The sequence below is a fragment of the Hemitrygon akajei genome, chromosome 11 (genome assembly GCF_048418815.1).
Source record: "Hemitrygon akajei chromosome 11, sHemAka1.3, whole genome shotgun sequence".
In the NCBI taxonomy this organism is placed as follows: Eukaryota; Metazoa; Chordata; class Chondrichthyes; order Myliobatiformes; family Dasyatidae; genus Hemitrygon; species Hemitrygon akajei.
Window position 1 is genome coordinate 85,487,825 of NC_133134.1, and position 12,381 is coordinate 85,500,205.

The 12,381-nt window shown below is 45.1% G+C and overlaps 1 protein-coding gene across 1 annotated transcript in view; it reads right to left on the bottom strand.

The window, feature by feature from the left end:
- The window catches only part of LOC140736355 (phospholipid-transporting ATPase ID-like), an 81,650-nt gene that overhangs the window by 35,799 nt on the left and 33,470 nt on the right, over positions 1 to 12,381 (bottom strand). The window lies entirely within an intron of this gene.

Below are 12,381 nucleotides of genomic sequence, written 5' to 3' on the forward strand. Positions count from 1 at the left end.
CACACCAACTCCTTAGCCACGTGTTAAACTGTCCTATTCTGGCCTCACTGGCATGTAGCATGGGTAGCAATCCTGGGATCACAACCCTGGAGGTCCTGTCCTTTAACTCAGCACCTAACTCCCTGAGCTCACGCACCCCTCCTACCCATGTCATTGGTACCGGCACGCACCGCGACCTCGGGCTGCTCACCCTTCCACTTTAAAGTGCTGTGGATTCGATCTGACGTACCCCGCAACCCGGCACCCAGGGAGGCAACAAGCCATCTGTGGATCTTATTCTCATCCACAGAACCTCCTTTCTGTCCCCCTATCCAATGAATGAACCCCTATCACTACAGCTCACCTCCTCTTCTTTCACCCCCCCGCCCCTGCCCCCACCCTTCCATTTTAAACTACAGATCCAAACAGTGCCACAGATCTAAAAACTGTGGCTTCCATCTGCGAGGTTATCCCCCACCCCACGACAGTATCCAAAGCAGTATATCTATTGTTGTGGGGAACTCTGTACTGGCCTGCCTGGCCCCTTTCCCCCTCCTGACGGTCACCCATTTACCTGTGTCCTGCACCTTGGGTGTAACTACCTCCCTGTATGTCTTATCTATCACCCCCTCAGCCTCCTGAATGACCCAGAGTTCATCCTGTTCCAGCTCCAGCTCCTTAACGTGGTCTGTTAGAAGCTGCAGCTGGACGCACTTCTTGCAGGTGTCGTTGTCAAGGACACTGGCAATCTCCGTCTTCCCAGATCCCGCCAGTATCCCGCTCTAAATGTAATGATATACAATCAATCTGCATCTTGACCTTTTCTTGAAGGTTTAAATCAATCGCAGGCAAAGGGAAAATCCATGGAGGACTGTTAGAATATTCCACATTAATCAACCCGTTCACTTCCCATCCACACTAAACAGACCTTATGGATACAGAGGTCCCACCACTCTGCTAATGCCCACCTGAACAAATAACTGTAACCTGCGTAGATGTGAAGGTACTTCACCCATCTCTGCCAGTAACGCCAAAACTGGGCATGATTTGACAGCACCACAACATAATCTCGATCCTTACTTGAGCTTTATCGAGGGGCTTTAAGACTGCTGGTGAGGCTGACCCAGAAGAAACAACACATCCATAATCAAAGACAGATCTGATTAAAGCAAAATACATTTGTTTTAGTGACGTCCTACTCACACCCCAATCACAGCCAACTAAACATCTGGGCACATTAAGGGCTGTTTGACACTTCTCTAAAATTTTGTTCCCATGCCCCTTCCAGATCAGCTTTGCGTCTGTCGCATACTTAGAAACTTTATCGCTGACTCGTGTTTAACAGAGATCAACTTATAACTTGAGATCAACTGTGGGTGCAATGTTCCTTTTAGAAAAACAAATAACTTGGGTCCTTGCAACAGAAAAATTAAACCCCACCGACGCCCCGTCCCTCCATTTCATTGATAGCTGCCTGCATTTTCCTAATGATATAATTTATATCTCTGCCTCTCGTCCACACTGCACCATCATCAGAATCAGAATCAGTTTAATATCACTGGCATATGTCATGAAATTTGTTGTTTTGCAGCAGCAGTACAATGCAATACATAGTAAAGGTCAACCTTCACTAATCCGACTACCTGTAATCCGGTTCCTTCGATAATCCAGCACTGATTTCAAATTTTTCACACAACTGTAATTTCAAATTTCCCGGGCCACTGTACCAATCTGCTGCGCATTGTTTTGGTTGCACTAGATCTGGTCACGTGTTGGCACGCTCTTGTAAGCACAGACAGGCAATCCCTGCTTGTTTTCCTGCATTTATTAATATCATTTGCATGAGGCGCGGCTGCTCGGCACCCACCTGCCAGCCAGCAGTCGCGCACTAGCCTCCAGCGTCGCCTGGCCAGCGCTCTGTTCTCTTCTGCCTACAACCGCTGATCAGACATGGCGACCCGGTGAAGCTAAGCATATTACTAAGAGGAGGAGAAGAAACTAACAAAGTTTCTCTCTGTAACTGCGAATGAAGAGGGAAGAGATCAGCGCCGAATCCCGAATTCATTATTATCTAACTTGTACTGATTTACAAGATATTTCAAAGGTGTGATGAGGCGGTTAGCTATTGCTTAATGTGTCCTTCTGTAATTCAGCATTTTCACTAAGCCGGCACTCCTCAGGTCCCAACAGTGCCGGATTATAGAAGGTCGACTTGTGTCAGTGTTGTCAACGAGGAAGAGATGTCAACTTCGATCCGCACTGACTGTGGCTCCCGTAAGGAAGTCAAGAATCTAGTGGCGGAGGGAGGTATGGAGGCCCGGGTTTTGGAGCTTGTTGATTGGAACTGAGGGAATAATGGTGTTAAATGCTGAGCTGTAATCGATAAACAGCAGCCTGATGTCGGTATCTTGTCCAGGTGATCCAAGGCCGATTGGAGAACCAGTGAGATTGCATCTGCCGTAGACCCATTGCAAACTGAAGACCGTAGGCAAACTGCAGGGGTCCAGGTCCTTGCTGAGGCAGGAGTTGATTCCCGCCATGATTAACCCCTCAAAGGTTTCCAGTCAAGGTGGCACCAGCAAACCATGATTTCTCAGGAAACATCTTCAAAATAGTCTATTATTTCACTTTTTCTATGCATTTTACTTAGTCTTTTTATCTTAATTGTGTTTTGGAAACTGCTGGAGACTGTGACTTATAGTTTGGAGCTCAATTGAGTGATCTAGCACTCTGCCGCCCCCAAGAAAATTCCAGGAGAGGACCGTGAACACAAATAGACCAGAGATGGAACGCGGGGCCGTGATCGACTCAATTTCTCGTTGACCGAAACATCAAGTGAGATTGAGAACATGGCGGTGAATGCGGAGGAGGTTGTGTCGGGCCGAGGTTGCTCCCCACAGTAAGCCACGTTGGGTTGTTGTTCAGGAGGCCGTGTCTCGGCGGATGAAAGCCCCACGGAAGGACTGAGTCGAGCTGTTGCCTTCCTCAACGCTGACGGAGAATGTTTCTGAAGTTCTGGGATTTATGTGATTATCGGTGTGGACTGTAGTTTATTTTGCTCCCCTTTAATTTCCTGTGCTTTCCTCCTGTTGCTGATTGGTGGGTGGGTGATGTTACATCTTTTGGGCGAGGGAGGGGTTGGGGGTTTAATGTTGTGGACGTTATTGTCACCGTCTTTCTCGTGTGGGGATTAGCGGTTTGATGGTTTACTGTGTCTGGGCGGGCAATCTGTTAGCTTTTGTGCGAGGGAGGGGTTGGGGGTTTAGGGGTTTGTGAATTGTGTTTCTTTTTCTTTTCTGTGCTGGGGGGGTGGGTTTGATGTCTTTTCACGGTTATCTGGAGAAGACGAATCCTAGAGTTGTATTCTATGCATAGACTTTGATAATAAGATACCTTTGAAAGCACTGCATCACAGATGATGTGAGTGCAACTGGGTGATAGCTGTTAAGACATCTCACCTCGCTCTTCTTGGGCACTGGTATGCTTGTCGCCCTTTTGAAGCCGGTGGGAATCTCCGACCGCAGCCGCGAGAGATTGACGATGCCCTTGAACATTGCCGCCAGCTGGTTGGCTCAGGTTTTCAGAGCCCCACCAGGTCCACCATCAGGGCCTGACAGCTCGCGGGGGTTCACCCTCTGAGACGCTGCAGGGATTCGCACAGTTTATTCCCCCTTTCAAAGCGTGCTGAAAGGGCACTGAGCTCACCTGGGAGTGGAGCATTCCTGCCACTCTCGGTGCTGGATTTCACCTTGGCCCAGAATCCCTGCCAAAGCTGATGTGCCTCCGATTCTGATCTAACCTCAACTGGAATTGTCTTTTAGCTCTTAAGACAGCCTTCCATAGGTCGTACCTGGACTTCCTGTAAAGTTCTCGATCACTGGTCTTGAACACCACAAATCAGGCCCTCAACAGACTACAGATCTCCTGGTTCATCCATGGCTTTTGGTTTGGGTATGTCTGATAAGTTCCTGAGGGCACACACTCATCGATGCAGGTCTTGGTGAAGTCAGTGACAACTGTGGCGTATCCATTCAGACTCGAAGGTGAGTCTTTGAATATTATCCAGCCCCACGAGCACTCCCAAACCTTCTTGGTCCTCACCACTGGTGCTGCGACCTTTAACCTCTGCCTATACACTGGGAGTAGAAGTCCAGTCAGGTGTTTGGACTTTCCGAAGTGTGGGCGTGGGATGGCGCAGTAAACGGTATGACAGTGGCCAGGTGTGTTGGCTCCTTTGGCTCCACAGGTGAGTTATTGGTGGTAACAGTTTAGAGACTTCAAGCTGGCCTGGATGGCCCACAGCGATCGGAACGCACCAGGATGTGCTGCTCAGCGTCTGCTGATCGTGGAGCTTAGTGCTTCCAGCGCCCGGGGTGGAATGTACACCGCCACCAGGACAATGGCGGAAAGCTCCCTCAGCAGATAAAAAAGGATGAGATCTGACCACAAGATGTTCCAGGTCGGGTGAGCAGGACCGAGACAGAATTGCCACATCTGTGCACCGTGATGGTTAGTCATACTCTGTCTCCTCTGCCTTTAGGAGACTGAGCCCTCCTGTCTTTACAGTGAACGCTGAAACTGTCGAGCTGCAGCAAAACTGGGAGACAGAGAAGTTTCCGTGAAGCAAGGCACACAGCCGGCCCCGGATACGGCAATCTCACTCCGAGGTCCTCGGTTCTGTTTTCTAGAGTGTACGTTTGCCAGCAGGGTAGTTGGGGGTTATGGGGGGGGGGGGGAACGCATGTCTAAAGCCTCCGTGTTTCAATCTTACTTGTGACCTAGCACACTTCCTCACTTCCTCTTCCTTAAAGGGAAACTGAACTCGCAACCCAAGTCTGTCGTCCAGGATCCAACGATCAAGAGTATCAATAGATATTCAAAAGGAGTGGGCTACATCCATTCCCCGTGGAGTCCCATTCTCCATCTCATAACCCTCAGGGAATGTTGTTCCCATCCTAACTTGCAGCTTCCTGTCCCTGGTCACATAGAAAATCTTAAATCATTCTACCAATTCCCGCCTTTAAGCAGCAACCCTCGTGTCCATGAGCTTACTCTGCGTCAAAGAAAACTGCTGTCACTCATTCTTCATTAACTTGGGCCTTATGAATATCAGATTCCAAACTTAACACCAGTTCAGATCGGTAAACAGCTCATTTTCCACAAAATGAGAAAGCCTTTCAATAACCATTCACTCCATTATCGTACGTGCATCTGCAGTTAGTAGAACACGTCTATAACGGGAAGGATCTGATTGATCCTTACCAGCTTTCAATATATGGGTGATTGTTAATTTCTAGGAAAAGAGGCAGTCGGCCTTCAATGCACATTGTATTAAAAAATTTCAAAACCACCGTAAGTTTCCAATCTGATAACTGTGTAAACATGTTATAACAAATATGATCTTCCCCAGCTGATGTCTGACCAGTGCCAAGAATAGCCCTTTTACGTTCAGACCATGTATATTCAACATCCAAGCAGGAACCGGAGCATTCTTTTTCTCTGCAATTTGATGATTACTGTTTCTCTACAAGAGCTTAAATTGGCCAAACTTTGCACACTGACAACACGAGTGAATCTGCAGATGCTGGAAATAAATAAAAACACAAAATGCTGGCAGAACTCAGCGGGCCAGACAGCATCTATGGGAGGAGGTAGTGACGACGTTTCGGGCCGAAACCCTTCATCAGGAAACCCTTTTCAGAGTCAGTAACTGTGGCCTTCTCCCCACCATACAAAACCGGTTAACGTGTCAAGTTTTCTAACGCTCCTTCATTTTCCGTATCAAACCCCAAACTTTCCTGACCTGAATTTCCTTCCCAATGCTATCACAGGACGTTCTCCAATATATCTTTGCCCTTCTCACTACCTTTACTGCAATGGTTTGAGCTCTTTTATATTGTACGAAAGGCAAACATGAGTACCGCGGCCTAACTTTTCTAAAAGCTTTATTCCGCTCTTTCACAGATCTTTTACGTTCGTCTGCCCACCAGGGAAGCATTCCTTTTGTTATCTCCCTACATCTTGAGAATTGCTTACTTAGTTACTGAGTAGAGTACAGAACACAAGGTATTATTACTCAGCTTGATATCTTCCAAAACCAAATGTCCAGGGAATCTACTTTCACATAAATCTTCAAATACAGTTCATCAGGGCAGCCACTTATTTGGGCTCTTAAAGAACAAAAACTAATCGAGAAAATAGCTGGAATTCCCTTTGTTCATTTGGAACACTATGCTGGAGACTCTCTGTTTGGAGATGCAACAATTTCACTACTTCAACAAGTTACGAATTACAAAGAATTTTAAGGTATCAACAGTCAACTTGAATGAAGATTTGCAGGATACAGCTGTCAGAAGACAATCCACATTCTGCACCAGGTGTCTGTGCTGATTTTGTTATTTACTGTCAATTAAATGAACACGACAGCATACACTGGATGAAGTCCTTCATCGATAACTATTAGGAACTCATACATAGTTTTATAGTACTGTAGTAGTAATGGTATGTTTGCCCTGTTTTTCATTTAAATACATAATTTATTACTCAGTTTGTAATGTTTATAGCTTTTTAACAACTTCCATGAAACTTTGGCTAACTGGGCAGCTGCTTAATTGGGCCAAAAGGTACCGGTCCCAATTTGTCCAATTAACTAGAATCCACTGTACATGCCTTTTTAAAACTGCATCTGGGATATGAGATCCTTTCCTCTGATACCCATCATACAGATAATCACTCCCCTCTGTTGTATCATTACACACTTCCCAGTCACACATTTACTCTATCCTCCGCTACCAGAGCAGTCGCAGTATTATTAATTGTCCCCGTACTCCGACCATCATTCAAGCATGCCAAACACCTTTCATCCAGAAGGTCTTCCACCACGTCCCATTCATATTTGCATCACAACCCCTCAGAGCATTAAAATCCTCAAAACATATGATTTTTTTTCCTATTTCCACCCACATTTTCCAATATATCAGGTGATAACCTTTCACAGGGTTATAAAAATTAATTACCTGTACTTAATTATTCTCTCCCCAAATTTCAACCACAGTTAACTCATAAACAAGTCCAAATTCCCAAACTCTGTGTGCTATCTCCTTTTTAACAAAGTTAGCCACTCCTCCTCCATTACCCATTTTCTGATTGTGTCTTACATCAATATAACCTTGTATCTTAAAAATTAGACAAGATTTCAACCAGTTTTCCTGTACATATATAACAATGGTTTATTTGGTAAAAATTCTAACAATTTTCTGAAATTCTTGACCATTCGCTAACTAACTTCTACTATTCCATTGTAAGATTAGAAAAACCATTAGCAATCCTTCTTTGCAGTCTGAAGATCATTTACTCGACCTTGTAAAGCATCATTAGTAACTCCTACAGGTAAATCTTTTATCACTGTATGTTTTTCTGCAGCATTTAATATAACTTCTACTATAAAAATTTATTGCAAAAAATTACATTTTTATAATTTCTATTATAAAAACTTATTTCCCTTACAATGCAAAAATCTATCCAACCTTGTCTTAAATATATTTACTGAGGTAGCTTCCACTGCTTCATTGGGTAGAGAATTCCACAGATTCATCACTCTCCGGGAAAAGCAGTTCCTCCTCATCTCCGTCCTAAATCTACTCCCCCGAATTTTGAGGCAAAGTCCCCTAGTTCCAGTCTCACCTACAAGAGGAATCAACTTTTCTGCCTCTATCTTATCTATCCCTTTCATAATTTTAATGAATTCCAGGCAACTCAATCTCTCCTCATAGGCTATCCCCTCATTTCTGGAATCAACCAGGTGAACCTCCTCTGTACCACCTTCAAAGCCAGTATATCCTAAGGAGACCAGAACTGCACACAGTACTCCAGGTGCGGCCTCACCAGTACCCGGTACAGTTGCAGCATAGCCTCCCTGCTCTTAAATTCAATCCTTCTAGCAACAAAGGTCAACATTTCATTTGGCTTCTTGATAGCCGGCTGGACCTGCAAACCGACCTTTTACGATTCATGCACAAGCACTCCCAAGTCCCTCTGCACGGCAACATGCTTCAATCTTTTACCATTTAAATAATTATCAGACCTTCCAGTTTTCCTTCTAAAAGTGGATGACCTCACACTTACCAACATTGTACTCCATCTGCCAGACCCTTGCCCACTCACTTAACCTAACTATATCTCTCTGCTCAATTTGCTTTTCCACTCAATTTAGCATCAACAGCAAACTTAGATACTCTACACTGGGACCCCTCTTCCAGATCGTTAATGTATATCGTGAATATTTGCAGACCCAGCACCGACCCCTGAGGCACACCGCTCACCACTGATTGCCAACCAGAGACACACCCATGTATCCTAATTCCCTGCTTTCTATTGATTTACCAATCCTCTATCCATGCTAATACATCACCCCCAACTCTATGCATCATCTTATGGATAAGACTTTTAAGCAGCACCTCATTCAACACCTTCTGGAAATCCAAGTAAATAACATCCATCTATTCCCCTCTATCCACTGCCCTCGCTATATCCACAAAGAACTCCAGTAAGTTTGTCAAACACGACCTGCCTTTGCTGAATCCACGCTGCAATTGCCTGATGGATCCATTTCTTTCCAGGTGCCTCATTATTTTTTCTTTAATGACAGCTTCAAGCATTTTCCTAACTACGGATGTTAAACTAACTGACCTATAGTTACCTGCCTTTTGCCTAAATCTTTTTTTGAACAGTGGTGTGACATTCCCATTTTCCAATCCACCGGGATCTGCTCAGAGTCCAGAGACTTTTGGTAAATTATCACCAAAGCCTCCACTATAACTTTGCCATTTCTTTCAATACCCTGGGATGCATTCCCCCAGGACCAGGGGACTTGTCTCTCTTCAGGCCCACAAGTTTGCTCAGCACCACCTCTTTAGTGACAGCTGTTGTATTGAGGTCTTCACCTCCCATCGCATCCATAACATCTCTCTTTGGCATGTTAGACAAGTCCTCCACCGTGAAGACCGACACAAAATAGTCATTCAAAGCCTTGGCCATTTCCTCATTACCCAATATCAATTCCCCCTCCTCGTCCTCCAAGGGAATCTACATTCACTATGGCCTCTCTTAAACACCCCACACTCCTAAATCCATGTCTCTCTTAGATACCCCCACACTCCTAAATCCATGTCTCTCTTAAAGACCCCCACACTCCTAAATCCATGTCTCTCTTAAAGACCCCCACACTCCTAAATCCATGTCTCTCTTAAAGACCCCCACACTCCTAAATCCATGTCTCTCTTAAAGACCCCCACACTCCTAAATCCATGTCTCTCTTAGATACCCCCACACTCCTAAATCCATATCTCTCTTAAAGACCCCCACACTCCTAAATCCATGTCTCTCTTAAAGACCCCCACACTCCTAAATCCATGTCTCTCTTAGATACCCCCACACTCCTAAATCCATGTCTCTCTTAAAGACCCCCACACTCCTAAATCCATGTCTCTCTTAGATACCCCCACACTCCTAAATCCATGTCTCTCTTAAAGACCCCCACACTCCTAAATCCATGTCTCTCTTAAATACCCCCACACTCCTAAATCCATGTCTCTCTTAGATACCCCCACACTCCTAAATCCATATCTCTCTTAAAGACCCCCACACTCCTAAATCCATGTCTCTCTTAAAGACCCCCACACTCCTAAATCCGTCTCTCTTAGATACCCCCACACTCCTAAATCCATGTCTCTCTTAAAGACCCCCACACTCCTAAATCCATGTCTCTCTTAAATACCCCCACACTCCTAAATCCATGTCTCTCTTAGATACCTCCACACTCCTAAATCCATGTCTCTCTTAAATACCCCCACACTCCTAAATCCATGTCTCTCTTAAAGACCCCCACACTCCTAAATCCATGTCTCTCTTAAATACCCCCACACTCCTAAATCCATGTCTCTCTTAAAGACCCCCACACTCCTAAATCCATGTCTCTCTTAAAGACCCCCACACTCCTAAATCCATGTCTCTCTTAAAGACCCCCACACTCCTAAATCCATGTCTCTCTTAAAGACCCCCACACTCCTAAATCCATGTCTCTCTTAAATACCCCCACACTCCTAAATCCATGTCTCTCTTAGATACCTCCACACTCCTAAATCCATGTCTCTCTTAAATACCCCCACACTCCTAAATCCATGTCTCTCTTAAAGACCCCCACACTCCTAAATCCATGTCTCTCTTAAATACCCCCACACTCCTAAATCCATGTCTCTCTTAAAGACCCCCACACTCCTAAATCCATGTCTCTCTTAAAGACCCCCACACTCCTAAATCCATGTCTCTCTTAAAGACCCCCACACTCCTAAATCCATGTCTCTCTTAAAGACCCCCACACTCCTAAATCCATGTCTCTCTTAAAGACCCCCACACTCCTAAATCCATGTCTCTCTTAAATACCCCCACACTCCTAAATCCAGGCCTCTTAAAACATGCCCCTCACCCTTTTCCACTGTATATAATTATAAAAACTTTTACTGTCCATTTTTATATTTTGTGCTAGTTTATTTTTATCATCTATCTTCCCTTGCTTCATTGCTCACTCAGTGGTTCTTTGTACAGGAGCCTGAAGATCTGCACTCAACGTTTCAGGAATGGCTCCTTCCCGTCTGCCATCGGATTTCTGAATGAACAATGAGTCCATGAACACTTCCTCAGTATTCTCCCCTGGCCCTCTGCACCACTTATTTAATTTATATACTGTATGCATATTTATATCTTTCAGTTATGTATTGCAATGTACTGCTGTCTCAAAACAAAAATCTCATGGTGTGCGCTGATGATATTAAACCCGATCCCGGTATTTTTTCTGTTCTACTTTTAGTTTGCGCTGTACAATTTACCACATCTGTCATGAAAGTAAAAAATTTAGGTTATGAGGAATCACAGATCTTTTGTTATGCAGTCATGCATTTGACACACTGTCTTTGAACTATCTGTATCCTGGATATCAATGGGTCCCACTGACACTGTGCTCTGTACTTTCTGCAGAGCCTCTCCCTGTGAAATGCCCATCTTTCTGATATACAGGACGTCTATGTTCCCCTGCACGGCTGCTAGTCTTCAGCCTCGTGATTTCTCCACAATTTCCATAATCATGTTCTCCGCCACACTGCTCTTTACCCTTGCAAACAGCTGCTAAATGACCAAACTTCTAGCACTGAAAACACCTCAGAGGGGGTGACACATAGACTCAAACCAACTACTCACATAACTAAATTAACTCTATCTGGAAACATTTTCGCATCAAATTTAACCAACTTTTCCCCCAACTAAGTTATGTTGCAAACACGAGGAAATCTGCAGATGCTGGAAATTCAAACAACAACACACACAAAATGCTGGTGGGACACAGCAGGCCAGGCAGCATCTACAGGGAGAAGCACTGTCGACGTTTCGGGCTGAGACCCTTCGTCAAGACTGTCCTGACGAAGGTTCTTGGCCCGAAACGTCGACAGTGCTTTTCCCTGTAGATGCTGCCTGGCCTGCTGTGTTCCACCAGCATTTTGTGCGTGTTGCTTAAGTTATGTTGAACTTGATCCAGGGAGGCCCTCTTGTGGTTACTCCCCAAAGCCACTGTCATTCAATACAATTCCTTGGTGCCACTTTCCTTCCTCTCACAGCTTGTAACCACAAAACTTTCTCACTTTGCTTACTACCTCTACAAAATACAAAGTGTACCCCGTTCTTAAAGGATTCGCGCCCACAAAAAGCTCCTAGCGTTTTATTCAAATCCATAGTTAGTCGAATCAGATTGATATCAGAAACAGGCCCACATTCAAAACTCGACCAAACATCAAACTCTTCCTTTCCTTCGTTTATTTAAATCCTGTCTACTGCCTCCATCACTGGATGATAAGCCATGATAAACATCAATTCATTACTTACATTTTTATTTCCCAGCAACTAGTCACTCACCTTCCTCCATACAACTCCTGTCACGCAACACCACCTCCCATTCATTACCTCTGTCTTCTTCCTCACCTCCTACCATCTCTACGCCCCTTCCTGAGAGCAACCTCCAACAGCAAAGCTCAGTCCTTTACTCCACCAACAGCCTCTCCCAACCACCCCGGCCTCCCAAGTACCCACTTCCCCACACTAACCTACTCAAGGAATGGTTTACCAGGGGAGTGGTTCATGGGGGGGGGGGGGGGGGGGGTGGATGTTGTTCAGGTGAGGGATGTGTTTAACAGAGGCCTGGATTTAGGAGTGTGGGGGTGTTTAAGACAGGTCTGGATTTAGGAGTGTGGGGGTGTTTAAGAGAGGCCTGGATTTAGGAGTGCAGGGGTGATTAAGAGAGGCCTGGATTTAGGAGTGTGGGGGTGTTTAAGAGAGGCCTGGATTTAGGAGTGTGGGGGT